The sequence below is a fragment of the Artemia franciscana genome, chromosome 16 (assembly GCF_032884065.1).
Source record: "Artemia franciscana chromosome 16, ASM3288406v1, whole genome shotgun sequence".
In the NCBI taxonomy this organism is placed as follows: domain Eukaryota; kingdom Metazoa; phylum Arthropoda; class Branchiopoda; order Anostraca; family Artemiidae; genus Artemia; species Artemia franciscana.
In genome coordinates, this window is record NC_088878.1 from 33,995,490 (window position 1) to 34,022,576 (window position 27,087).

Sequence of the window (27,087 nt, forward strand, 5' to 3'; positions counted from 1 at the left end):
GTTATGGGATAGTATTTTTATGTTCTTTTATGTACACAGTAGGCCTACTTTCATGTTCCCCAAAATTATTTTGTATTTGCCTTTTGTTTCCTCAGTTGAATACTTGTTACTTTACATTAACATGAGAAGGCTATGGTTGATTTTATTAAAATAAAAACATGCTAAAAGAAACGTAAAATGTTTTCAAAAATATGTAAAATAAATTTGTGTTTCTGTGCCCTGCAGATTTCTTGAGACTCCACCTCTTATTGATTATGCCAACTGGAGCTTGTTGGTGTTTTCGTCCTGAAATTAAAGCAGAAAATTAACCAAAGGCATAAATATGTCTTAATTCATTGAAAAAAAAACTGAAAAAAAGCAAAAGTTTAATAGCTATAGAGTAGGAAGGTTTCACTTAAATTACAATGGTAGATCCAGAGGTAGTGACTTAACCCATAGTATAGATTTCTGTTTCTATCACATTTACAGGAGTATGTTTTGCTCCAAGGGGGGCATTACCCCCTTGTTTTGGAAGCCATTAAGACTCAAATGTGTACATTTCAGTCAATCTATAAACAAAAATAACCGTGATTCTATTCTAACTACTAAAATGTCATAAGAATTCCAGTCTAGGAATCTGTCAGGCAAAAATTAATCAAATCTATTAACGTTCTACCCAGGTGCCAGACTTAAATTAGTTGAGGGGCTCAAATCCTAAATTAAAAATTTTTTCTAAGCCAAATCATTCACTAGGAAGAGTTTCTTTAGCCAATCTCAGGGGTATTTACACCTTGGATGTAAAGGAATATTCTTTTTTTTTTTGTGAGGAAGAATTAGTGACAGTAATAAGTGGACTAAAAAAAAGAAAACAAGACCCAGGATGCTGATAGTTTGGTAAATGAGTTTCTTAAATATGGTGCTTATGAGGTTAGAAAAAAGTTACTAAAGATTATGAATATGAATCTTGAAAAAGGCGACATACTTAGTGATTTTAGGAAAACCCTAATTAAGCTCCTGTATAAGAAAGGTGATAAGAGTGAGTGTGGTATTATAGAGGTAATAGTCTGGTTTCTGTAGATAGTAAATTACTTAGATTGATAATACTTTTTAGAGTAAGAGATACCATATACAAAGTTTTAAGAGAACAACAGTGTGGTTTTAGGAAGAATAGAGGATGTGTCAACCAAGTTTTCCCTCTGGTTAATAGCTTAGAAGTGTCAGGGTCATCAAAGACCTTTATTCCTCAGTTTTATAGATTATGATCAAGTGTTTGATTCAGCTGATAGAATAGCTTTAAAGAAAATCTTATCCTTGTATGGTATACTAGACAAATGGACTCAAGTGATTAGTGCAATGTATGAGAATAATACTGCTGCAGTAAAGGCATGCAATGAGGTTAGTAGCTGGTTCTGTATCAAAATCAGGAGTTACCATAAGCAGAGTTATATTCTTCCCCATTGATATGGATCATTTCGATAGACTTCATCATAAGGAGCACAGGAAAGGCAATGGGAAAATACGTAAGTCAAATGGGAAAGTAAAATTTCCCTGCATTTAGATTATGCTGTTGAATTAAGCATCCTAGATGAAAGTGTGAGCAAAATGAATGGACTTTTAGAGGTTTTGCAAGTTATGGGTGCTAGAATGTGTTTGAAAATTAATGTTAAGAAGACTAAGTCTCTAAGGCTGGGAACAAGTGAAGATGAAAAGATGACATTGGGTAATAAAAAGATTGATCAAGTGGACAGCCCAACTTTCCTTAGTAGTATTATTAGTAAAGATGATGGGAGGAGTGAAGATGTTAAAAGTCGAATAGCCAAGGCCCAGGGTATTTTTTTACAGTTGACAAAAGTTTGGAAGAATAAGAAAATAAGTGTGCAAACCAAGATAAGAATATTGGTAGCTACAGTGATGACAGTGGCCAGATATTGCTGTGAACATGGGCACTCCAAAAAATGGAGGAAAATTTATTTTTCAGATAAATTGACTTTGGATTGTTTTAGGCAACCAATGACTGACCGTGTTTCAGCGAGTAGGCTGTACGAAAAGTACGGCTCAATTCCGCTTCCTAGGGTTAAAATGAGAGAAAGGTTGAGATGGCCAGGGCGCATTCTATAGGTGAAGGATGACAGGTTGTCAAAGATTGTCCTTTCCGGCCAACCGTCTTGGGCTAAACAGAAAGCAGGTATTCTTTTGTTGGTGTGGGAGGATGTCGTAAGGAAAGATTGAAGGGAAATGAGACCTTCCTGGGAGGGTTTAAAGAGGGAGGCTTTGAATAGATTGGGATAGAGGAGGAGCATGCGTATATGTTTTGGCCTCATACAGCTTGGTACTGCTGGGATTTGTTAGTATTAGTGGTTGTGGTATATATTCCTATTGGCCTCCCCCCTCCTGGCAATAAATTTTATTATCATAGGCAGCATAAAAGCGCTGCCTAAGTAATGAATGATGTTGGCACAATGTGTTCTTAATTTATTTGCTGTTTTTTTTTTTTGGGGGGGGGGAGTTTAGACCAAGGTACTTCATATTAAAGGAGCTGTCATAGAAACTGCGAAAAGGGCTCAGTCGATTGGAAATTGAAAGGCCTAGTGCCATTTTTAGGAGTCGAAAGTGATTGGAGGGCAACTAATCCCCCTCCCACACCCACCATTTCCCAAAACACATCCAATCAAAATTTTGAGATAGCCATTTTGTTCAACGTTGTTGAAATGTCGGGAAATTATGTCTTTCAGGATGACAACCCCCCCCCCCCCCCCAGTTCCCTGGAGCAAGGGCTTTAAGTTATGCCCTGGGGGCTCATTGGATTGATAATCAGAAGTTATAGTCCCCTTTTTAAGATTCAGAGTGATTTTAGGGCAGCTCCCCCCCCCCACACACAAACACATCGCAATGTCCCGAAATGCATCCAATTGAAGTCTTTAAGATATCAATTTGGGGAAAGGGTTTTAAGTAATGCCCCGGGGGGAAATACGGTCTTCATGGAGGGGATTGTTGTATAAACTTTAGAGGAGTTCATTTCATTGAAAATTGGAAATTATAGTTCCCTTTAAAGAGTCAAAAGGATGGAGGGCAACTAGCCCCCTGCACTCCGACTACCCTTCTTTTCAGCAAACGCATCTGATTGAAACTGTGATATAACCGTTTTGTTCAAAATAGTCAAATAAACCTATAATAATAACTCTAGGGTTTACACAACCCCCCACAGCCCTCGGGCTAGAGTTGTTAGTTGTACCCTGGAGGCATATAAAGTTTTTTATGGAATGGCTGTTTGTATAAACTTCAGCTGGGGGTTATCTGATTTGAAATCAAAGTTATAGGGCCCTTTTATGAGTCCAAAATGATTTGAGAGCAACCAGTCCCCATCCTCAATGCCCATCATTTCCGCAACACATCCACTAAAATTTCGAGATGATAATGTTGTTTATTGTAGTTGAAGGGCCTGGACATTATGTTTTTGAGGATGACAACCACCCCACAGCCCTCGGGGCAAGGGTCTTAAGATATGCCCTGTGGGCATAAAATGTTTTTATAGAAAGGATGGTCGTATACACTTCAGAGGTGGCTCATTGGAAGGTAGTGAGAAGTTTAGTGCCCCTTTTAAGAGTCAAAAGTGAACAGAGAACAGCTAACCCTCCCCCTCTCCTCACACACGTCATCTCCCAAAATGCAGACAATATAAATTTGTAGTTCCAATCGGTTCCTTTTTCTAGTTCTAGTTCCTAGTTCCTGTTCTAGTTCCTTTTGAAGAGTCAAAAGTTGGAAGTCAACTAGCCCCCCCCCCCCCCCTGCATAACTACCTCTCTTTAACGCATCTGAATGAAATTGTGAGATATCCATTCTAAAACAAAATAGTCCAAAGAACATATAACAAAGCCTCCAAGGTTGACACAACCCCAACAGTCCTGGGGCAAGGACTGTGAGTTATGCACTGGGGCATATAAGGTTGGGTTTGCTGTATAAACTTCAGATTATGGGCTATCAAAAGGGCGTAACTCAGGAATGACTGAGTATATTAATTCAGAACTTTTGGGAGATGATCAATTGACCAAAAGGGCAATATTTGCACGATACTACTACTACAACTTCCGCTGCTTCTACTGCTACCACAACTACTACTATCACTAGAACTACTACTTCTGTACCGGGTGCTACTAAGGCTAAGGATATTGAAATAAGCATCTGAGGAAATGTTGAATGGAAACGTTGACCTAAATCAAAGCATATGTCCATACAGATTGACAATACGGGCGTATGAATAATCTTTAGAACGGATTATCATATCAGGAAGAAACTTCAAGCGTATCATGAGTGGAATATTCAGTTGACCAAAAGGCAAAATGAATCTGCCACTACTGCTACTATACTGTTCCTACTACTATTATACTAGTACTATTTGAGCTAAGCGTATGAAGGTGAAAATTTGATAGAATATAGAGGGGGAGTTTGATCTAAATCAAAAACACACTATGTGCATCCAAGTTTTCAAAAGGGCGTATCTTGAAAATGGATTTGGGTATTAAATTGGAACTTTCAGAGAATACTCAAATGGGAAGATCAATTGACAAAAAGGTAATATATGCATGTCACTACTAACACTACTACCACTGCTACTGCTGCTAAGCTAATCTAACTGCTACTTCAAGTCCAACAACTTGTAAGGCTTTGAGTATTAATATGAAAAGGGGGTCAAAAGCGCAAATCAGCAATATTTTTGGAACGGCTTACCGTACCAAGGTGAAACTTCCGGGGCATCATGAAAGGGATGTTCAACTGATCAAAAGGCAAGCTTTACATGTTACTACTGCTATTAATATTGCTGCTAGTGCTGTTACAACTACTGCTACTAATGTAACACTAACGCTGCAACGCCTTCTCCTACTACCACCACAACTACTGTGATACTAGTACTATTAAGGCTAAGTCTATGAAGGTAAAATTGAGAGAATATTTATGGCAAATTCGAACTAACAAAAGACATTATGTGCACTTAGACTGTCTAAAGAGCATACATTAAGATTGATTTGTATTAAGTTGGAACATTGGATGTTGGAGAGGATGTTGAAAAAACAAAAACAAAGATGATGTGCGCATACTGCTACCAATGCTACCACTTCCACTATATTTATTGCTACTACGCAAGCTAAGGATGGTAAGGTGAAGCTTTCAAGGAATATTTAGACAGGTGTTGAACTAAATCAAAACGAACTATGATCATGTAGATTGTCAAAAGGGTGACAAAGCAATATCACAATAACAGCTTACATTATTAAGTTAGACCTTTCAGGGTAAGTTGTGACAGATTTTGAACTAGCCAGAAGAAGCTATGTATGCTTTTAATACAACTTCCCGGTTACTGTAACAATCAAACAGTTCGTGGTAACGAACTGTAGTAAGGAGCGACCCGGCTCAATAGTAACCAAAACTCTAAAAAATGGAATTTTGATACCAATAGCTATATCAAAAGAATCGCATTTTAATGCTGGTTTTAAATATATAAGTTTCATCAAGTTTAGTCTTACCCATCAAAAGTTACGAGCCTGAGAAAATTTGCGTTATTTTAGAAAATAGGGGGAAACACCCCCTAAAAGTCATAGAATCTTAACGAAAATCACACCATCAGATTCAGCGTATCAGAGAACCCTATTGTAGAAGTTTCGAGCTCCTATCTACAAAAATGTGGAATTTTGCATTTTTTGCCAGAAGGCAGATCACGGATGCGTGTTTATTTGTTTTTTTGTTTTTTTGTTTTTGTTTTTTTTTTTTTTTCCCAGGGGTGATCGTATCGACCCAGTTGTCCTAGAATGTTGCAAGAGGGCTCATTCTAACGGAAATGAAAAGTTCTAGTGCCCTTTTTAAGTGACCAAAAAAATTGGAGGGCACCTAGGCCCCCTCCCACGCTAATTATTTTCCCAAAGTCAACGGATCAAAATTCTGAGATAGCCATTTTATTCAGCGTAGTCGAAAAACCTTATAAGTATGTCTTTGGGGACGACTTACTCCCCCACAGTCCCCGTGGGAGGGGCAACAAGTTACAAACTTTGACCTGTGCTTAAATATAGTATTGGCTATTGGGAAGTATACAGGCGTTTTCAGGAGGATTTTTTTGGTCGGGGGGAGGGGTTGAGAAGAGGGGGATATGCTGGGGGAAGTTTCCATCGAGAATTTGTCATGGGAGAAGAAAACTTCCATGAAGGGAGATCAGGATTTACTAGCATTATTTTAAAAAAAATTAAAAAATAAATGTGAAAAAGCTTTTTCAGCTGGAAGTAAGGAACAGCAATAAAACTTAAAACAAACAGAAATTATTACCCATATAAGGGGCTCACCTCCTTATGATACCTAGCTCTTTACACTAAAGTATTTTTAGTAATTTCAACTATTTATTCTACGGCTTTTGTGATTCAGGGGTCATTCTTAATGAATTGGGATAAAATTTAAGCTTTAGTGTAAAGAGCGAGGTACTGACGATGGGGCGAATCCCCTCATATATGTAATAAAAACATGAGAATACAAAAGTTCTTTACGTAAGCTAATTTATAAGTTATGTAAATCTTTTACCAATAAAAAGATTCGTAAAAAATTAAAAGTTCTAGTTGCCTTTTTAATTAACCAAAAAATCGGAGGGCAACTAGGCTTCGGCCCCGCTCTTTTTTTCTCAAAATCATTCGATCAAAATAATGAGAAAGCCATTTAGCCCCCCCCCCCCAAAAAAAAAAAAATATGCAAATTTCGTTTTGATTATTCCTCTGCGGAGAGCCAAAATCAAAACATGCATTGATTCAAAAACGTTCAGAAATTAAATAAAAAAAACGAGTTTTTTTAACTGAAAGTAAGGAGCGACATTAAAACTTAAAACGCACAGAAATTACTTCGTATATGAAAGAGGCTGCCTCCTCATCAACGCCCCGCTCTTTACGCTAAAGTTTTTTACTGTTTTAAAAAGAAGAATTGAGAGAAAGAGTCAAACTTTAGCGTAAAGAGCGGGGCGTTGATGAGGAAGCAGCCTCTTTCATATACGAAGTAATTTCTGTGCGTTTTAAGTTTTAATGTCGCTCCTTACTTTCAGTTAAAAAAACTCGTTTTTTTTATTTAATATCACTAAGGGCAATAAGTTGAAACTCTTAGGGAACGTTTGAGGGGAATTTCAATTAAACGAAAAAACTATGCATTCCTGTATTAAAAAGACATACAAACAATATCATAGGCAGCGCTGCTTTATCATAACTATCAATATTTTAAATGAGCTAATTTAATTGGAAATTAAAAGTTCTAGTGCCCTTTTTAAGAGTCAAAAGTGATTGGAATGCAATCAGCTTTCCAATCCAGTTTCCGTGAGAAAGACTATGTCGACATAAAACGAACAAAAATTAATTAATTTGCACTTTAATGAAAAAATTTTAAAGTTTCCACTTTATAACTTTAATAAATCAAAAATGATTAAGATTATAAAGAATAAATATGAGCATATGTATATTAAACTGACAACGCAAATTTATTTTATTTTTTTTTATTTTTTTAGTGAAGTGCAAATTATGCTCTGGCCTTGTGAAGATATTGGGGTTGTTAGCCCTAGTCATGATAATATCTGCTCTTTTTGTGTTTGACAAAAAGTTATTTATTGTTTTGTTTATTGTTTATTTATTGTTTGTTTTGGGTTTCGTTTATATATTGATGCTAATTTGTGCTAGTTCTACGCTTGTTTGATTTTATTTTTGCTCATTTTTGGTTTAATAGAGTTCTTTAAATTACCTTGAAAAACTTATTTTGCATTTTTTTTTTTTTTAATTAAACAGTTCATGATAACGAACTGCAAGTAAGGAGTGACCTGGCTCAATAGTAACCGAAACTCAAAAAACGGAATTTTGATACCAATAGATACATCAAAAGAAGTGGGTTTTTATGCTGGTTGTAAATATATAAGGTTCGTTAAGTTTAGTCTTACCCATCAAAAGTTAGGAGTCTGAGAAAATTTGCCTTATTTTCGAAAAAAAGGGGAAACATCCCCTAAAAGTTATAGAATCTTAATCAAAATCACACCATCAGATTCAGAGTATCAAACAACCCTGTTGTAGAGGTTTCAAGCTCCTATATGCAAAAATGTGGAGTTACGTATTTTTTGCTGGAAGAAAGATCACGGATGCGTGTTTATTTGTTTTTTTTTTTCTTTTTCTTTTTTCCAAGGGTGATCGTATCCATCCAGTGGTGCTAGAATGTGGCGAGAGGGCTCATTCGAACAGAAATTAAAGGCTATAGTGCCCTTTTTAAATGACAAAAGAAATTGGTGGGCTACTAGGCCCCCTCCCACGCTCATTTCCCCCCAAAATCACTGGATCAAAATTTTGAGGAGCATAGTCGAAAAATCTAATAACTGTGTCTTTTAGGACGACTTATTCCCCAACAGTCCCCGTGGAAGGGACTGTTGAAAAGGGACTGTCGGAAGCGAAGTCGAAAAATCTAATAACTGTGTCTTGTAGGACGACTTATTCCCCAACAGTCCCCGGGCAAGTTATAAATTTTGCCCATTGTTAACATATAGAATTGGTTATTGTGAAGTATACAGACGTTTTCAGGGGTACTTATTGTGGCGGGGGGTTGGGGGGGGGGGGGTCGGGTGTAGGATGTTAGGTGGGAGGATATTTCCATGGATGAATTTTTCATGGGGTAGGAGAATTTCTGTGAAGGGGGCGCTGGATTTTCCAGCATTATTTAAAAGAACAATCAGGAATTAAGTAAAAAAACCGAGTTTTATTCAACTGAAAGTAAGGACCAACATTAAAACTTAAAAATAACAGGAATTATTACGTATATGAGGGGTTTCGTCCCCCCCCCCCGTCTTCAATACCTCGCTCTTTACGGTAAAGTATGTTTATTAATTTCAAAAGAGCTATTTATTCTAATTAAACGGCCTTTGCGATTCAGGGTTCATTCTTAAAGAATTGGAACAAAATTTGAACTTTAGTGCAAAGAGCGGGGCATTGACGAGGGGGTGAACCCCCTCATATACGTAATAAAAACATACGAATATAGAAGTTCGTTACATAAGTTAATTCGTAAGTTACGTATATTTATTACTAATAAAAATCTTCGTAAATAAAATTAAAAGTTCTAGTGGCCTTTTTAACTAACGAAAAAATTGGAGGACAACTAGGCCCCTTCCCCTGCCCTTTTGTCTCAAAATCGTCAGATCAAAATCTTGAGAAGCCATTTAGCGAACAAAAGTAAAATTAATAGGCAAATTTCGTTTTAATTATTCATGTACGGTGAGCAAAAATCAGAACCTGTATTAATTCAAAAACGTTCAGAAATTAAATAAAAAACAAGTTTTTTTTAACTGAAAGTAAGAAGTGACATTAAAAATTAAATACAAAAATAAATTATTCCGTATATGAAAGGGGCTATCCCCTCCTCAACGCCCCGCTCTTTACGCTAAAGTTTGACTCTTTCTCACAATTATAATTTTTTAAACAATAAAAAACTTTAGCTTAAGGAGCGGCGCGTTGAGGAGGGGACAAGCCCTTTCATATATGGAGTAATTTCTGTTCGTTTTAAGTTTTAACGTCGCTCCTTACCTTGAGTTAATTCAGTTACTTCAGTTTTATTTAATCTCTTAAAGTAAAAGCCAGCCTGTAACACCCTTTTGTCCCTTTCACCAGGAATGTGGGTACACGAGTTAGAACTTGGTTACCATAATATATAGTCTTTTATGGGGAAATCTGAGGATTATAAAGATAATAAACTCTGAATTTGACCAAAACGACTAGAAATAAAAATTCCACCTAGTTTTCTTTTATTTTGTTATTATTATACTCAATCCAAAATAATTAAAAAAAGGATGACGTTGAAAAAAAGGAAATGGTTGCTTTATTCAATAAGAAGTGAGGAGAATTCAAGCAAACAGGAATAGTAATTATAACAGATGTTCCTGGGATTTTGCAAATACTCACTTCTGACAACCTAGATGTACATTGTGCCTTTGGTTTAGTTCAGTATGTCCCGATAGTTTCCACTTGATACCATTAGTTGTTCCTGAAACATTGCAGACACGTACTTTCCACCACCCCAGTTTCTGTTGATTAAATTTAATATTACCTGAAAGTTTCAAATTAGTACCCTTGGCCGTTCCCTTAGTACCTTAGTACCTCTCCACCACCCCAGTGTCTGTTGATTAAATTTAATATTACCTGAAAGTTTCAACTTAGTACCCTTGGCCGTTCCCTTAGTACCTTAGTACCCTTGGTCGTTCCAAGGGTACTTAGTACCCTTGGCCGTTCCCTTAGTACCTTAGCACCCTTGGCCGTTCGTGCTATGTATTGTAAATCCGATCTTTTATCAATCTGGATGCACATGTTGTCTCACGGTTTAGATTAACATTGCCTTAAAGTTTTAACTATTTTCTGTTTGTCATTCCTGAGATATTGCAAATACGGCATGTTAACAAACCTGGATGCATGTTATGTCTTTTGATGTACTTAGACATTCCCCCTGATGTGCCTCGAAAATTTCAGCTTAACAAATTTAACGCATTGTCAGTTGATTTTGTTCGACATTTCCTGTGGTTTTATCTTGATATCTTTAGCCTTTTTGGACACACCCAATATCAAACATCCCCCTCCCTTCCGCAAACAACCTAATATGTAAAAATTGGACAATTTGCATAATTTGTATCTCTTGTTCGAGGGGCCTTTGGGGGTGTCATTTCACCCTGGGGGCATAGTTATTGGACCTTTTGACTGTTTTGAACAAAATTGCTATCTCAAAGTAATCATCGGGTCTCTTTAGGGGGCTTGGGGCAAGAGAACTTAGAATTTCCTAAACTTCCCTTAGAAGTTTCTGCGACTACCTCTTTCACACGACGGGGTTTGGTAAAAGAACAAAAATATCTTGAAAGTGTCTTTAGGGGATTCGGGGACAGCGGAACTTTCAATTTCCAATCAATTGTGCCCCGTCCAGAGTTTCTCTGACAACTTCTTTCATGCGAAGTGGTCTGGTGAGAGAAAAAAATACCTTGAAGGCATATCGCTTTTTACTTAGTTAGCACTAATGTGCTGTATTGAGCACTAATGTGTAGTGTAAAGAATGTGTAGTAAATGTGTAGTAAAGAGCACTAATGTGCTGTATTGAGCACTAATGTGTAGTGTAAAGAATGTGTAGTAAATGTGTAGTAAAGAGCACTAATGTGCTGTATTGAGCACTAATGTGTAGTGTAAAGAATGTGTAGTAAAGAGCACTAATGTGCTGTATTGAGCACTAATGTGTAGTGTAAAGAATGTGTAGTAAATGTGTAGTAAAGAGCACTAATGTGTAGTGTAAAGAATGTGTAATAAATGTGTGGTAAAGAGCACTAATGTGCTGTATTGAGCACTAATGTGTAGTGTAAAGAATGTGTAGTAAATGTGTAGTAAAGAGCACTTATGTGCTGTATTGAGCACTAATGTGTAGTGTAAAGAATGTGTAGTAAATGTGTAGTAAAGAGCACTAATGTGCTGTATTGAGCACTAATGTGTAGTGTAAAGAATGTGTAGTAAATGTGTAGTAAAGAGCACTAATGTGCTGTATTGAGCACTAATGTGTAGTGTAAAGAATGTGTAGTAAATGTGTAGTAAAGAGCAATAATGTACTGTATTGAGCACTAATGTGTAGTGCAAAGAATGTGTAGTAAATGTGTAGTAAAGAGCACTAATGTGCTGTATTGAGCACTAATGTGTAGTGTAAAGAATGTGTAGTAAATGTGTAGTAAAGAGCACTAATGTGCTCTTTACTTACCTTCTAACAAAAACTTGTAAAAATCTGTTTTTCGGCATTATAAAAGTTGGCACCTGAAAAAGAAGACAAAAATAGTTTCATGCTATTTAACACGTATCTCAACTAGACAATCAGATCTATAACTTTTTGAAAATCCAAAATGGGCATTATCTTATAATCAATCGTACACTTTCTTTAAATTGTGTTGAGTCCTAAAAATGACGGATTTAACCATGAAAACACTGACTTGGCCATGTGTTTTTTTTCCCTTCTCTTTTTTTTACTAAAAGGGATATATATATAAGAGGTATATATATATATATATATATATATATATATATATATATATATATATATATATATATATATATATATATATATATATATATATATATATATATATATACCCCAACACCTAGTTGGTGGAGGCGCTTCGCGCCCACCCCCCAAGCCCCCCCGCGCGCGTAAGTCGTTACGCGCCATATTAGTTACGCGCCATTGTAGTTGTGTCCCTGTGTCCCGCCTATGAATATAGATATATATATATATATATATATATATATATATATATATTTTTAACTACGTAAAACTTGCGAATATACAACATTCTCGGCTGTCCCATTGTCTGTGCATATAAATAGATTGTCAGGTTTACCGACTCTTGAACATGCAACATATAATTGTCCTTGGGAAAAACAATCTGTATTCAGATCTATACCTCATTATTCTAATGATTGCCCTTGAGCTTTGTTGATGGTGATTGCTAATCGAACATTCCCTGTGTCCCCGTCGTCATTTATATATTCCCCTGTGCCCCCCGGCGTCCCCGTTGTTGTTGTTTCCCTGTGTCCCGGTCGTCATTTGTGTCCCGGTGTCCCAGTCTGTAATTTCTCTTTGAGTGTCGCGGTCGTCATTTATATTCCCTGTGTCCCGGTCGTCATTTTTGTCCCGGTCGTCATTTGTGTTCTGGTGTCCCGGTCTGTAATTTCTCTTTGAGTGTCCTGGTCGTCATTTATATTCCCTGTGTCCCGGTCGTCATTTGTGTCCCGGTGCTTTGTTGATGGTGATTGCTAATCGAACATTCCTTGTGTCCCGGTCGCTTTCTCTTTGAGTGTCCCGGTCGTCATTTATATTCCCTATGTCCCGGTCGTCATTTGTGTCCCGATGTCCCGGTCTGTAATTTCGTCAGTCGACACACATGACGTCAGTCGACACACAAACATGACGTCAGTCGACAGACCCACAGACAAACAACTTATTTTTATAGATATAGATGTCCCGGTGTCCCGGTCGTCATTTGTGTCCCGATGTCCCGGTCTGTAATTTCGTCAGTCGACACGCATGACGTCAGTCGACATACAAACATGACGTCACTCGACACACAGACAATTTATTATATATATATATATATATATATATATATATATATATATATATATATATATATATATATATATATATATATATATATATATGATATTGTCTCCGACATTGTTATCGTTTTCTGTTCGAGCCTTTTTACTGCAATTAGTGGGGAGAAGGCTGGAGAAATTGGGTGTTGTGATCTTTTTTGCAATTAACTTAACAAAATAAGTTTTTCAATGAAAAGTAAAGAGCAACACTAAGAAAGTATCATGAGTGGAATATTACATGGCAAAAACGTTGATATTTTTCCTGCTGTGTGTGAATCTACATGTCTCTCAGGTCTTCCAAGTATAATTTGGAAAGACAATGGGCAACTGCAAATTTTGTTGCTCCTTGTTAACTAAAGAAGACAGGAGTGGCAGAAAGATAAACAAATGGTATCGAAATGGTGATGATGAGCTTTTGTTTTACTGCAAAGTGTGTAGGAGTAATCTTAGCTGCCGCAAAGGCTTTTACGCCTTGAATCAGCATGCTTTGTCGGACGAGCAGAAGAAACAGATGGCAGTCCATCTCAATCTGTTACTGTTAGGATTGTGTGGATCTGCTAGGCGACAGTTCTAATGAGAAGAACCATCAGCTAACAATGGAAGTAAAATTCTTGAGATGCTTTGTGACAGAGATGCTGCATACAAAGCAGAAATCATATGGGTATTCAAGGCCTTGCAAGCTTCTATGTCTGCAGCTTTATGTGACGAATCATTGATGTCTTTGAAGCCTTATTCTTTGGTAAGCTACCGCCTGAGATGTTGATCAGTGCAAACAAACCTATGTACATGATAAATGTGCAGTTAATCCATACTGTAAACATAATCTTATGAAGAACATAGGTGAAGCTTTTTTTTTTTTTTAATCCGACAGAACTACAAACGCTAAAGGAAAAAAGAGCCACAGATTAGAGTGCGCTTTTGTTCCTCTCTAAGAGATCAAGATGTGAGCTGCCATCTGGTGACGTATTTCAGTTTTTATGCAACTGATGAGAAAACCGTAAAAAAGCTGAGGTCATGTATTTTGAGCGAGAATTTACTTCTTGAAAGATTAATAAAGATACTTGGCAATGGTCCTAATACGGATTTAAATTTTTTACGGAGAAAACAGTGAAAAAAGCTGATGTAATGTATTTTTAGCGAGAATTTACTTCTTGAAAGATTAATAAAGATAGTTGGCAATGGTCCTAATATCAATAAAAAGGTATGGTCGCAAATGAATGCATTCATCAGGGGTCGGCCACAGTCACTAAAATCACTTTTTGTAACTTTTATTTTAGCCTGTCACTTTTTTCTTTAAAATTGTCACTAGAAACACTTATTTTGCCGTTTGAAAATTTGATTTACTTAGATCTTATTTCAGTGAGCTAGAAAGGTAATGCAAAAAACATATGACACAGGAGTACAAAAAAAATAATTAATTTAAATTTTTTCTTTAAAATTGTCACTAAAATCACTTATTTTGCCGTTTGAAAATTTGATTTACTTAGAGCTTATTCCAGTGAGCTAGAAAGGTAATGCAAAAACATATGACACAGGAGTAAGAAAAAAAAATTCTTTAAAATTATCACTAAAACCACTTATTTTGCCGTTTGAAAATTCAATTTACTTAGTGCTTATTTCAGTGAGCTAGAAAAGTAATGCAAAAACATATGACACAGGAGTACGAAAAAATAAATAATTTAAAATTCCAAAACAACATCTTTGAGTGTTTACAGATTAATTTTGCATAAGTTGTGCATTTGTCTTTTATCAGAGGCTTTTGATTGTGCCCTTCACCCTTATCAGTTGGACTGGTGGATTCTGGGGGTGGGGGTAATCCATCTCCCTAGATGGATTACGTAGTAGAAACTAGAAGCAAAACTAAACTGTCTCATCACCAAAAGTGCTTCTTAATGGTCATTTAGAATTGGATTCTTATAGAATAAATAAATAAAAAAACTAGTTTTTTTGACTGAAAGTAAGGAGCGACATTAAAACTTAAAACGAACAGAAATTACTCCGTATATGAAATGGATTGTCCCCTCCGCAATCCCTCGCTCTTTACGCTAAAGCTTTTAATTATTTTAAAAATTAGAATTGTGGCAAAGTGTCAGACTTTAGCGTAAAGAGCGAGGGATTGCGGATGGGACAACCCATTTCATATACGGAGCAATTTCTGTTCGTTTAAGTTTTAATGTCGCTCCTTACTTTCAGTCAAAAGAACTAGTTTTTTTTATATTTAATTTCTGAACGTTTTTGAATTAATGCATGTTTGATTTTGGCTCTCCGCACATAAATTATTAAAATTAAATTTGTATATTAATTCTTTTTTTGGCAAAATGGCTTTCTCTTAGTTTTGATAAGACAATTTTTAAAAGTAAGGGATGGGGAAGGAGGCCTAGTTGCCCTCCAATTTTTCGGTTACTTAAAAAGGCAACCAGAACTTCTAATTTTTAACGAACGTTTTTATTAGTAAAAAAATATACGTAACTTAAGAATTAACTTATGTAACAAACTCTTATATTCTTATATTTTTATTATGTATACGAGGGGGTTTGTACCCTCGTTAATACCTCGCTCTTTACACTAAATCGTAAGTTTTGTCCCAATTCTTTAAGAATGACCCCTGAATCAGAAAGGCCGTAGAATAAATAGTTGAAATTATTAAAAAATACTTTAGCATAAAGAGCTCATTGTTTTTTTATTATAGTAATGCTAGAAAATCTTGCGCCCTTTTCATTGAAATTTTCTTCCCCCATGACATATTCCTCCAAGGAAAGATCCTCCCACATAGCCCTCTCCCTTTAACCCCACCCCCAAACCAAAAAAATCCCTCTGAAAACGTCTGCACACTTCCCAATAACCATTACTGTATGTAAACACTGCTCAAAGTTTGTAACTTACAGCCCCTCCCCCAGGGATTGTGGGGGAGTAAGTCATTCCCAAAGAAATAGTTATTATGGTTTTCGACTATGCGGAACAAAATGGCAATCTCAAAATTTTGATCCGTTGACTTTGGGAAAATAATGAGCGTGGTAGGGGGCCTAGGTGCCCTCCAATTTCTTTGGTCACTTAAAAAGGGCACTAGAACTTTTCATTTCCGTTAGAATGAGCCCTCTTGCGACATTCTAGGACCACTTGGTCGATACGATGACCCCTGGAAAAAAAAAAAAAAAACAAATAAACACGCACCCGTGATTTGTCTTCTGGCAAAAAATACGAGATTCCACATTTTTGTAGATAAGAACTTGAAATATTTGCTATAGGGTTCTTTGATACGCCGAATGCGATGGTGTGATTTTTGTTAAGATTCTATGACTTTTAGGGGGTGTTTCCCCCTATTTTCCAAAATAAGGCAAATTTTCTCAGACTCGTAACTTTTGATGACAAAGACTAAATTTATGAAACTTGTATATTTAGAATCAGCATGAAAATCCGATTCTTTGATGTATCTTTTAGCATCAAAATTCCGTTTTTTAGAGTTTCGTTTACTATTGAGCCGGGTCGCTCCTTACTACAGTTCGTTACCACGAACTGTTTGACATGGGATTATCACTTCACGGCGATAGATCGAAAGTTTTGAATAACTTCCAGATTTCTTGAAGTAATCCTAGAATAGTCAATGGAAAAATCTAGATACCAATTTTGTTTGGTCCTTAATGAAATTTTGATGAAACTTCCTGGGATGAAATTTTGATGGAAATTTCTTAAGCATACAAATCTTTGGCCAAGAATTTGGTTTTGAAAAAAAACGCAATCTGACATGTAGGGGGAGGGGTTCGGATTTTTTTGTCACATACCATACCTAATGAAGAACTTTTCAAGTTTGAACCAAACCAAAAACGACGTTAGAATTAACGTCATAATTATGTCTTGTGGAGTGTATGGTCGATGGATCGGGCATGGGTCGATGGATGGATCTGGCCTGGTCTGTGCATGAGTTGGTCTCTGCAGGGGACGGGGTTCTTAAATTTCTGCTACCAGAACATCTACAAAAATTGATTGTTGGATCTTGACCAAACTTAGTGAGAACTAAGAACTGATGCTTAGCTATGCGTTTTGGGGGGAGGGGGTCAGGACCCAACCAAACCTCCGTGGGAGACAAAATTTGAATAGGATAACCTTGTATTATCAACAGAACAATCGTCGGATATCAACAAAATCCAATAAAAGGAAGAGTAAATATCTTAATGGTAGCTTGGGGGGGGGTCTACAACCGATGCTGATATTTTTAGTTTCCTAAAATTGTGTTTTTACCATTTACCAGAAAGGTTCGCCATATATCAGCAACACACTGAAAATCAGTGTGTACACTGAATATATCAACACTGAATATATCAGCAACACACTGAAAATCAGTGTGTACACTGAATATATCAACACTGAATATATCAGCAACACACTGAAAATCAGTGTGTACACTGAATATATCAACACTGAATATATCAGCAACACACTGAAAATCAGTGTGTACACTGAATATATCAACACTGAATATATCCAACACACTGAAAATCAGTGTGTACACTGAATATATCAACACTGAATACATCAGCAACACACTGAAAATCAGTGTGTACACTGAATATATCAACACTGAATATATCAGCAACACACTGAAAATCAGTGTGTACACTGAATATATCAACACTGAATATATCAGCAACACACTGAAAATCAGTGTGTACACTGAATATATCAACACTGAATACATCAGCAACACACTGAAAATCAGTGTGTACACTGAATATATCAACACTGAATATATCAGCAACACACTGAAAATACAGTGGTCACTGTCCTTGTTGAACTATCTGAAGATTTGGATGTTATACGACCTTTGTAGGGGAGGGGAAAGAGAAGGGTTTTTAAATAATTCTCGTATGAACAGCTAGCTGAAGAGGTTATCAGATCTCGACTGCAAATTTCTGGAAAGCTTGAGTAGCTGTTGTGCCTTGTGGGATGTTGTGCCCAATTCGACTTCTTCGAAGGGAGGATATTCCCTAATTCTTCTGACCGCAAAACCATTCTGGAACGGGTCGTTGGGTCTTAATTAAACTTAATATTAAGTAAGAATAAGTGTCCTGGTTGTTTAGAGTTTATACTCGATCCGACCTGTGAGGGGAAGGAGGTCCCTAAATTCTTAATTACAGGCCATTTACGAAAATGAAATATCAGGTGGTACTTGGTGGAAAGTAAGATCTAAGTTGAAAGTTTTGGGACCTTGAACTGACCTATGTGGGGGAAAGAAAGTGAAGTCTCCTAATCACGTCAGCAGAACAATGACCGGAGGGTTTGTCACATCTCAACCAAACTTAGTTAGAACTAGTATTCCATGCTCTAGTTTCGCCTTTTTGAAGGTTGGGGCTGATTCAGACTGTGTGGGGGAAAGATAAGTGTTACTGTATATTCTCGTTGTCAAGACTTCCTACAGATGTGATTGTGTGATCCCAACTGACCTCCCTTGAGAGTGAGAGCTAGTATCCTAATTGTGCCATTTTTGAAGTCAAATTTCCAATCTGGTTTGTGAAATAGATAGAGGAAGTGGGGTCCCTAAATTGTTTCCTCAACTTGTCTACCAGAAGGGGGTGTTGTATCCCCAGTACACTTGGTAAGAAGCAGGATTATGGATCGTAATTGTGTTTTTCGATTCTGGAAAAGTGTTCTGGTTTAAATGGCATTGAACTATCAGTGTTTTTGTGTTATATGAAAAAAAAACTGTCAAATAAGGAAGTTTTTCTTTTTATCTTTAGGGCTACATTACACTTCTCACGTAACCAAATTCAAACGAAAAGTCAGCATTAATTGCATATTTTCTAGCTGACAATATTTACTTAAGATTTTCTTGGAAATTGACTTGGAAACAGTTCTGTTTTTGATCAAATGAATTGTAACTCTCTACAACCGTACGATAAAATTCAAAAATTTTAACCTTTGCTTAGTAGGGCATTATTTAAAGGAAAATAAAAGGGATTTTGTGGAATAAAAATTTAGCTTTTTATTAAATTTGATGACTTAGAAATAATTCTGTCAATGAAAAATTGAACATGATTAGATTTCCAATTGAACTTTCCCTAACTCATTTTCTATACTTGTAGATACTGCATATAGGCCTTTAGAGATATGTAACTTATTTAATTTTTAAATACAAAATAACTTCTAGCAACATTTGTTAAATGATGTAGGACAAAAATAGAATAAATTGTTTCGTTTTTATTCCATAAAAAAAGCTTTTAGCTTTACAGTGCCATCTGAACTTTTGCATATCCTGGAGTTACCCAGGACGGGTTTAGCAGTTACCCAAAAAGTGAGTCGCGACCTTGTTTTAGAAATTTATTTAAAAATTAAATTTTTTTTTTCGAATAAGAAATTTTTACGAAGAAATAATTCAAACTCAAAACGAAGAAAAATAGCCTATCAATGAACAAATAAGAAAAACTCATACAAAAGAACAAATAAGACCCAAAACGAACAGATATTAAAATAAATAATCACATAATAGATACAAACAATGAATACTGTTGTAGAAAAATAAAAGAATTCGCAAAGGAACAGAAATTAAAATGAATAATCGAGTCAAACGTATAACGAACAAGAGTTCCACAGTTCTAGTGGATGAACTTATGAGTCATGCAGTTCTAGTCCTTAGTAGGAGTAGAACTACCGCAGCCTACACCTTCTAAATACCAAAGTGCTATTTGGTAAGGGAAAAATATATTCTAAGCATCTCTCTTTAATAATTGCAACGTTGAAAAAAAAAAAAAATCGGTGTTATTCAAAATTTGTTGGTGTTTATCCGTGGAGGGGATAGGTTCAATGAAATAAGCTTGACATACGAACATTTTGCTGAGGTTTTGAAAACCTTAAAAATCTTCTTTAGAAAAATAGTTACTCTTTCGTAATTGTCGAGGTTGTCCGCCATCAAAATTGTGCACATCAAATTATAAAAAAAAATTCAACTGAAAGTAAGGAGCAACATTAAAAATTAAAATAAACAGTAACTACTCTGTATATGAGGGGACTGCCCCTCTGAAAAGAAAAACAAAAGATCATTGCAGTGTTGCCTATATATTAAATTTAAATTAAAAATAGGCAAAGATTAATTTAAATAAAATTAAATTGTCTGAGGGAAAGTAAAGAGCGATTTTGAAACTTAAAACGAACAAAACTTATTGGTTCACAGTCTATCTAACATTTTTAAATAAATCTAGTAAGAATGAACTAATTAATTATATTTCCCTATGTTTGTAGGATTATAGAAAACTAGCGCTTTACTGAAAACACAAATTAGAGTATTTTGTACAGTACAAGCAATCCGATTAAGGAATCTTAACAGTATAAGAGAAAAATATATTATAATTGTTGCTTTATTTTTTTCTCGTTTAATTTGGTGTCAATTCAGCACAATGGCTCAGTCCAATGATTGACTTTTTTTTAGGTTCAAAAAAGGGCACTTCCTGGCTAATCTGTAGACACAAGTCCGTAGTGAAGCCACCTTGATAGTATTAGGACTATAGACTAGTTTTAGAATTTGTATCATAACTTGAAATTGTCTGTTGTATAGAGAGAAATAACTGGATTTCCAGAATTCATATTATGGCTTGCTTGATCTACATTTCGAAGAATACTAAAGTATGTTTCTAAAAATTTAAAATTATCTGTTACTCACTATTGGTGTTATAGCTGGTGAGACCAAAATTTTACCTGATAAATCGATCTATTATTTTTGTATGTTGTTCAATGGCTGAGTAAAGCTCTAGTTTTCTGTAATCCTACAAACAAAATGGAAATATAATTAGTTAATTTGTACTAGTTTTATTGATATATGTTAGACCAATCAAAAAAAAGTTTTTGCGAGGAAGGTAAAGAGCGAAGTTGAAACTTAAAACGAACAAAAATAATTACTTCCCAGCATATCTAACATACATCAATCAAACTAGTGCAAATAAATCAACTTGTGATATTTCCCTATGTTTGTAATATTACAGAAAACTAGCGCTTTACTGAAAACACAAAATAATATAGCAGTTTTGGTGCGGTAAATGCAAACCATTTAAGGACACTTTTAACAGTATAAAAGTGAAGTATTTTTAGATTGTTGCTTAATTTCTTTTTTTGTTTAATTTGGCTAAACTTCTGCACAATTAGCTCAGTTCAACGATTGACTGTCGATTTGGTCTGAAATGGACATTTTATGATTTTTTTTTGTTTCACAACTTAAAATTCTACATTTTATAGAGAAAAATATTTGGATTTCCAGAGTTCATATTACGGTTGATATTTTCTTCATTTCGAGTAATACTAGGTGAAACCAAGATATCACCTGATAAATCAATCTATTATTTTGTATGCTATTTAATGAATTTAAACATATTATTTTTATGACTAAGTTTTTAGGATAAGTTTAATTGTATACTGAAAGTTACTAATATCGCAGCTCTTGTAAGACTATGAAAAGCGTTATAGATTAGTTTGTTGTTGTGAGGCTACGTATTTACTTTTGACTCCTAAATCAATATTCTTGTTTTTTTATGCTTGGCCTTTGTGTTTTCAGTAAACCGCTAGTTTTCTCTTATTCTACAGACATGTGGAAATATCACCTGTTGATTTATTTGCACTAGTTTTATTGATATATGTTAGATAGCCTGCAAGTAATAATTTCTGTTCGTTTTAAGTTTCAACTTCGCTCTTTACTTCTCTCGGAAAAATTTAGTTTTTTTTTAAATCAGTCTTTGCTCATTTTTGATTAAAATTAATTTAGAAACAACACTGCTAGTTTAGGCACTTCCAGATAAGCTAGGACTACGAAATTTGGCAGGCGTATCAGGGACCAGACCAGATTAAATCAGAAATAGTTGTTTCCCTGATTCGACCATCTGGGGGGGGGGATTGGGGGACGGTTAATTCGGAAAAATTAGGAAAAATGAGGCATTTTTAACTTACGAACGGTTGATCGGATCTTAATGAAATTCGACATTTAGAAGGATATCGTGTCTCAGAGTGTGTCTCATCCGGTGACATTTGGGGGATTTGGAGGGGGAAAACTGGAAATCTTGGAAAACGCTTAGAGCGGAGAGATCGGGATGAAACTTGGTGGGTAGAATAAGCAAATGTTGTAGATACGTGATTGACGTAATCGGACTGGATCCATTCTCTTTGGGGGAGTTAGGGGGGTCCAGTGCTTTGGCGAGTTCGGTGCTTCTGGACGTGCTAGGACGATGAAAATTGGTAGGCGCGTCAGGGACGTGCACAAATTGACTTGATAAAGTCGTTTTCCCCGATTCAACCATCTGGGAGGCTGAAAGGAGAGGAAAAATTTAGAAAAAATGACGGTTTTTGTAACCTACGAATGAGTGATCGGATCTTAATGAATTTTGATATTTAGAAGAACCTCGTGTCTCGGAGCTCTTATTCTAAAACCCGACCGGAATTGAGCCTCTGATTTTCCTTTTAAATCAGTCTATTTATTCTTAGAATTTTGCTAGAGCTCATGCCATATGAGCTCTTGGCTCTTCCGACCTCGTCACAAGTGCCATATAAGCTCTTAGCTCGTGTATTTATACGGAACAATTTCTAGTCCTTTTAAGTTTTAATGTTGCTCCTTAGTGTCAGTTGAAAACTCATTCCTTTATATAATTTTCTATCACCTCCAATCTAGGGGAAATAGAAGGAAAAAGTAAGTTTAAGAGTGGAAAGAGAAATCAAAACCGTGTTTTTTCTTTTTGTCAAAAAAAATTAAAGAAGACATAGATATTTAATTTTTTAAAGTAAGTGTAACAATAAGTAATCCTTCCTTCAATATACAACTTTGAGTAGTTCCAGTACCATATATGCCCACACTTCTCCAGCCACTAGGTGGCAGGGTGTTTGGGCCAAGAGTGTAATTTGATATGGGGCAGAGTCGGCAACTGCCCCTCCAGACCTCACTTTTCCCTTAGACCCTATTTTGCCCCCCCCCTCTGCTGAAATTTATTTCCCCCCAAAATGTTGTCAAAACTAAGATAACCCTGTATAATTCAAGCATCCACTGATAAAGGTCAGTTTTCTCTTGTCATTTTTGCTCGATTTGAGAAAGCTCCTGTAGGCCACAAGCCCCAGCTTTTCCACTTGATAATGGCACCAAAAATGCCGTTTTAGTGCCATTCGGAATTTGCTGATGGTGGAATTTATAGGAAGGATGTAGATATGAGCAATATCTTTTATATGAGCTATTAAAAATCTGTTTAAGATACCTGTATTACCACAACGGCCAATAACAATACACCCATTCCGATACTCGTGATGTCGATACGCCCGACACCGATAGAGCGTAGAGCCCTTTCTCCAGGGACTATGGAGGATCATATCATCACCAAAACCATAGAGTGGAGCTTTGAACAATTTTGAACAAAATGGTTATCTCAAAATTTTAATTGATTAACTTTGGGGGAGAGGGACCAGTTGCCCTCCAGTCTTTTCAGTCAGCTAAAAAAGTTTCCTTGTTTTCAAGAAGGGGGACTGTAATTTCCCTTAAAAGGTTTTCGACCATTCTGATTCCGTACCCTTTTCATATTGACCTGACGTCATTTTTGAGGGGTTTCAGGCTTTTTTTTCGAAATTACCATACATGTCTTTTCACAGTAAACTTTTACTTTTAAGACGAACCGACCCTGGGTCAGTGTCAGACGGTATCTTTTTTTCACTAGGCGGTTTTTCAAAACCCTTTTTTAACTTTTGGTTACTATGGGCTGCTGTTTGCTCTTTACTAGGCTTCAGCTACCGCTGCAACCATGATTAACTTGAACGATAGTTACCATTCCTGACTCAGTGTCAGACGGCAATTTCTTTTTACTAGGCAGTTTTTTTAACAACGCGTTTTTCAACTTTTAGTTACTATGGGCTGTGGTTCGCTGTTTACTAGGTTATAGCTACTGCTGCGACCCTGATAAGACTGCGAAGCAATAATTTTTGAAAGTTTCAAGTTTTGCCTTCGCTCTTTTCTTCCCTTAGCCAATCTTTTTTTTTAGAAAAAAGATTCTCGTAAAAACTGTACTCAAATCCTTTTAAAGAACCGCGGTATAAGCAATTTGAGTCTCTAATGCAATCAGTCAGTTCTCTAAAGCAAAGTGAAAATTCACTTTAAATAATGGTCGAATCAGCTGATGCAGTTATGTGCTATCAAATTTCAAATACTCCTCCTGTTGCTGCTTGAAACTCCATGTTTCAAGGCAGTACTTCTCAGGCAGCATCTACCTGTCTGAGACTAACAGAGCTATCGTGCTTCTCTTTAGCCCCAAGACACCCAAAGCTTCATTCCTTAATACCTTACCAAAGTTGCCACATAGGGCAAATTGAATTGCGGTGGTTGCGCAGTGAATTTTTGAAATTAGCGCATTTTTTTTCTTTTGGGTGGATATCGTTCATTCGTCGTGTTTTCACTAGAAAAATGGTACTTTTGGCACATTTTTATAATGGTGTAACTTCAAACCAGACATCTGCCAACACTCCCTCACGTGAAGTTTTAATTTCCTTTAAATCGTCTTTTATTACTTCTTCCCATCTCATTTGAGACCGTTCCTACCTTTATGTGACCCCCCCCCTCTGGTTGGCCAAAGGGCGCTATTTATTGCAGGCTATCATTTATAAAACGTGACATAACCGTCCTAGTCTTTCTTTCATTGGAGGTGGAGCACGATCAGTCCACAGCTTAGACACCAATATACAGTTATGAGAACTCGATTTCTTTTTGGGACACAGTGCGCGGTAGCGATGCTAGCGGTTGGAGACAGGAAACTGGCAGCACAGGAAGCTGTGTATGCAACAAAACAAAATTGCATTCTTGCCTATGGTGTTGTAGTACGATCTACGCGTCTTCATAAATTCATAACCTTCATAGGAGTTTCCATAAATGTATATTGGTATCTAAGCTTTGGGTCAGTCAAACAAGTAACCAAAACTGTCCTTAGGCAATTCCTTTACAACCAGCAGGTTCTTCCCAGCTTTTTGAAACACCCATGTTTCAGAGCTTATAGAAATCATGTGAAAAACAAAATAACTAAATTTGGAAACGAAAATAGACAAAATTTGATTTGGTACTTGCGTGTTGTCCCGACCACACTCAGTAAGTGATATTAGGTTAATTATAATGAAATATACCATAATCTGATGAATATTTAAATATTTAGTTACTAATTTCTGGAAACTAGAATATTGGAAATTTTCAAGTGGAAACAGAGAATTATGGCAAGCAGGCCATCCAGAACACATTGCATTAAATATCTAACCTAACCGACTCTATTTATTAAATATTTAATTGAAATATTCCTCCATAATAGGTTATCTCACTCAGGCTAAGCTGATTATCTCCGAATGCAGACAAAGAAACCGGTTTTACTCAGATCACGTACTTGAATGTGGTAGGGATAGCACATTCAGAAATTGCCTTAATTACAGGGCCTTGGGGCAAAAAGTATCACGGGGAAGCCTAATTTTTATCGGTGCTCCCCCAAGCATTAATTGGGTATCCGCCACTGAGTATGTGGTTTTTATTTTAAAGCCCTTGCCTGAAGCAGGAAAACCAAAATATTATATAGCAGCTTAATCTAGATAAAAAGTAGATGTCTATAAATATGCTAAATTATAAATAAATAAAAATCTCACTTGTGCGTATTATTGTAGGCTACGATGTGTCGGTTCACGCATTTCTATTTCGGTGTCATGAGTTGACCGTAAGCTTTCCAGTATTTCTTGAAACAGAATCAACTCTTTAACATCATGTCTATGTCCATCATATCCATCATGTCCTCAAATGGCTTGCTTTGTAGAAATTGTGTCAAAATTCTAGAGTAACAAAGAAATCAGACATAAAAAAGAGTGATACCAAGTTGATTGATTCAGCGCTCTTTCCAATTATAATAGTCTCTACCGTCACAAATGTGATCCTGTTCCTCTCCCCCATCTCTAATGCCTGGTTATAGCCCTAGGATATCTAGAATTTTTTGCTAATAGTGTTGTTTATTTTTTTAATTTGTATTATTTGGCACTGTGAACCGTTTTAAATGAAAAATAAGTGCAAAGGATAATGCAAATCGGCAGACTCGTGTATATAGCTCTGGGCTATATCCAGGTATGGGGGACTGCTTGGGCTTAGAGGTAATTACGGCTGATGACTACACTTGGAAACGCGTAGCATGGGATGGTATTACTCTTCGTCTGCTACCCAGTGTGTCTACCGTAAATGCAGGGATAGCTGCGATTTGGGAAGTTGTGAAACTGCAATAGACTTCCTTTTGTTTTTGAGGCACTATTCTCTGAAATGATTTTTATAATGAATGATTTTTTTAAGGAGCGTTCTCTGCACGGCTTCTTAATTGCTTTCCATCAAAAGGTGCACCTTATTTTATTATTTTGTGGGTTTTACTTCCACTTTTTACCGTTCCAAAATTCTTGGCGAGATTTTCTCAGAGGCTTTCTTTTCAAAAGACTGTAGTCGTTCACTTAATTTTTTGACTTTTGTAAAAACATATTTTGTCACCAGTTGACTTCAAGGGAAGACTCTTCATTTTGATGAAATTCCATGTTAAAGAAAAATCTGCGACCAAGGAAGTTCAAAGCCTGTTCTCGCATCTGTTCTTTTTTTTCATCACTTGTTCAATGGAACATCATAGAAGACGCAGTTCGTGTCCGCGAAGTACTTTGCAGAATAATTGTTTTACTAAATGACGACCTGAAAAAAAAATTATCCTCTCAGAATCTATCAAATTCTTCATATTTCAATAAATCTCGTTTCTTTCAGTAACTTGTCACTTCATTAAAACCATAAAGAAATCCGAAAAAATGCACTTTGTGAAGTGATTCCTATATTTATGTTTCAAAGTTTCCTAACGAATGCCGCCAAGAGCTTGCTTCGGCATTCATTTTGGAACTACGGCATTCACTGATGAATGCCGACAGATTTTCAATGACGCAAGTCGATAAAATCTGCCGTCTCGTCTAA

General features: G+C 36.2%; 1 protein-coding gene and 1 long non-coding RNA gene across 2 annotated transcripts in view; one reads left to right on the forward strand and one right to left on the reverse strand.

Annotated features, from left to right (window-relative positions):
- LOC136037369 (high affinity copper uptake protein 1-like) overlaps window positions 1-27,087 on the forward strand; it is a 90,375-nt gene that overhangs the window by 5,260 nt on the left and 58,028 nt on the right. The window lies entirely within an intron of this gene.
- Window positions 123-27,045, reverse strand: LOC136037370 (uncharacterized). Its single transcript, XR_010619921.1, has 2 exons — window positions 25,752-27,045; window positions 123-285 (listed from the first exon to the last, which is right to left on the reverse strand). It is a non-coding gene; the product is annotated as an uncharacterized LOC136037370 (long non-coding RNA).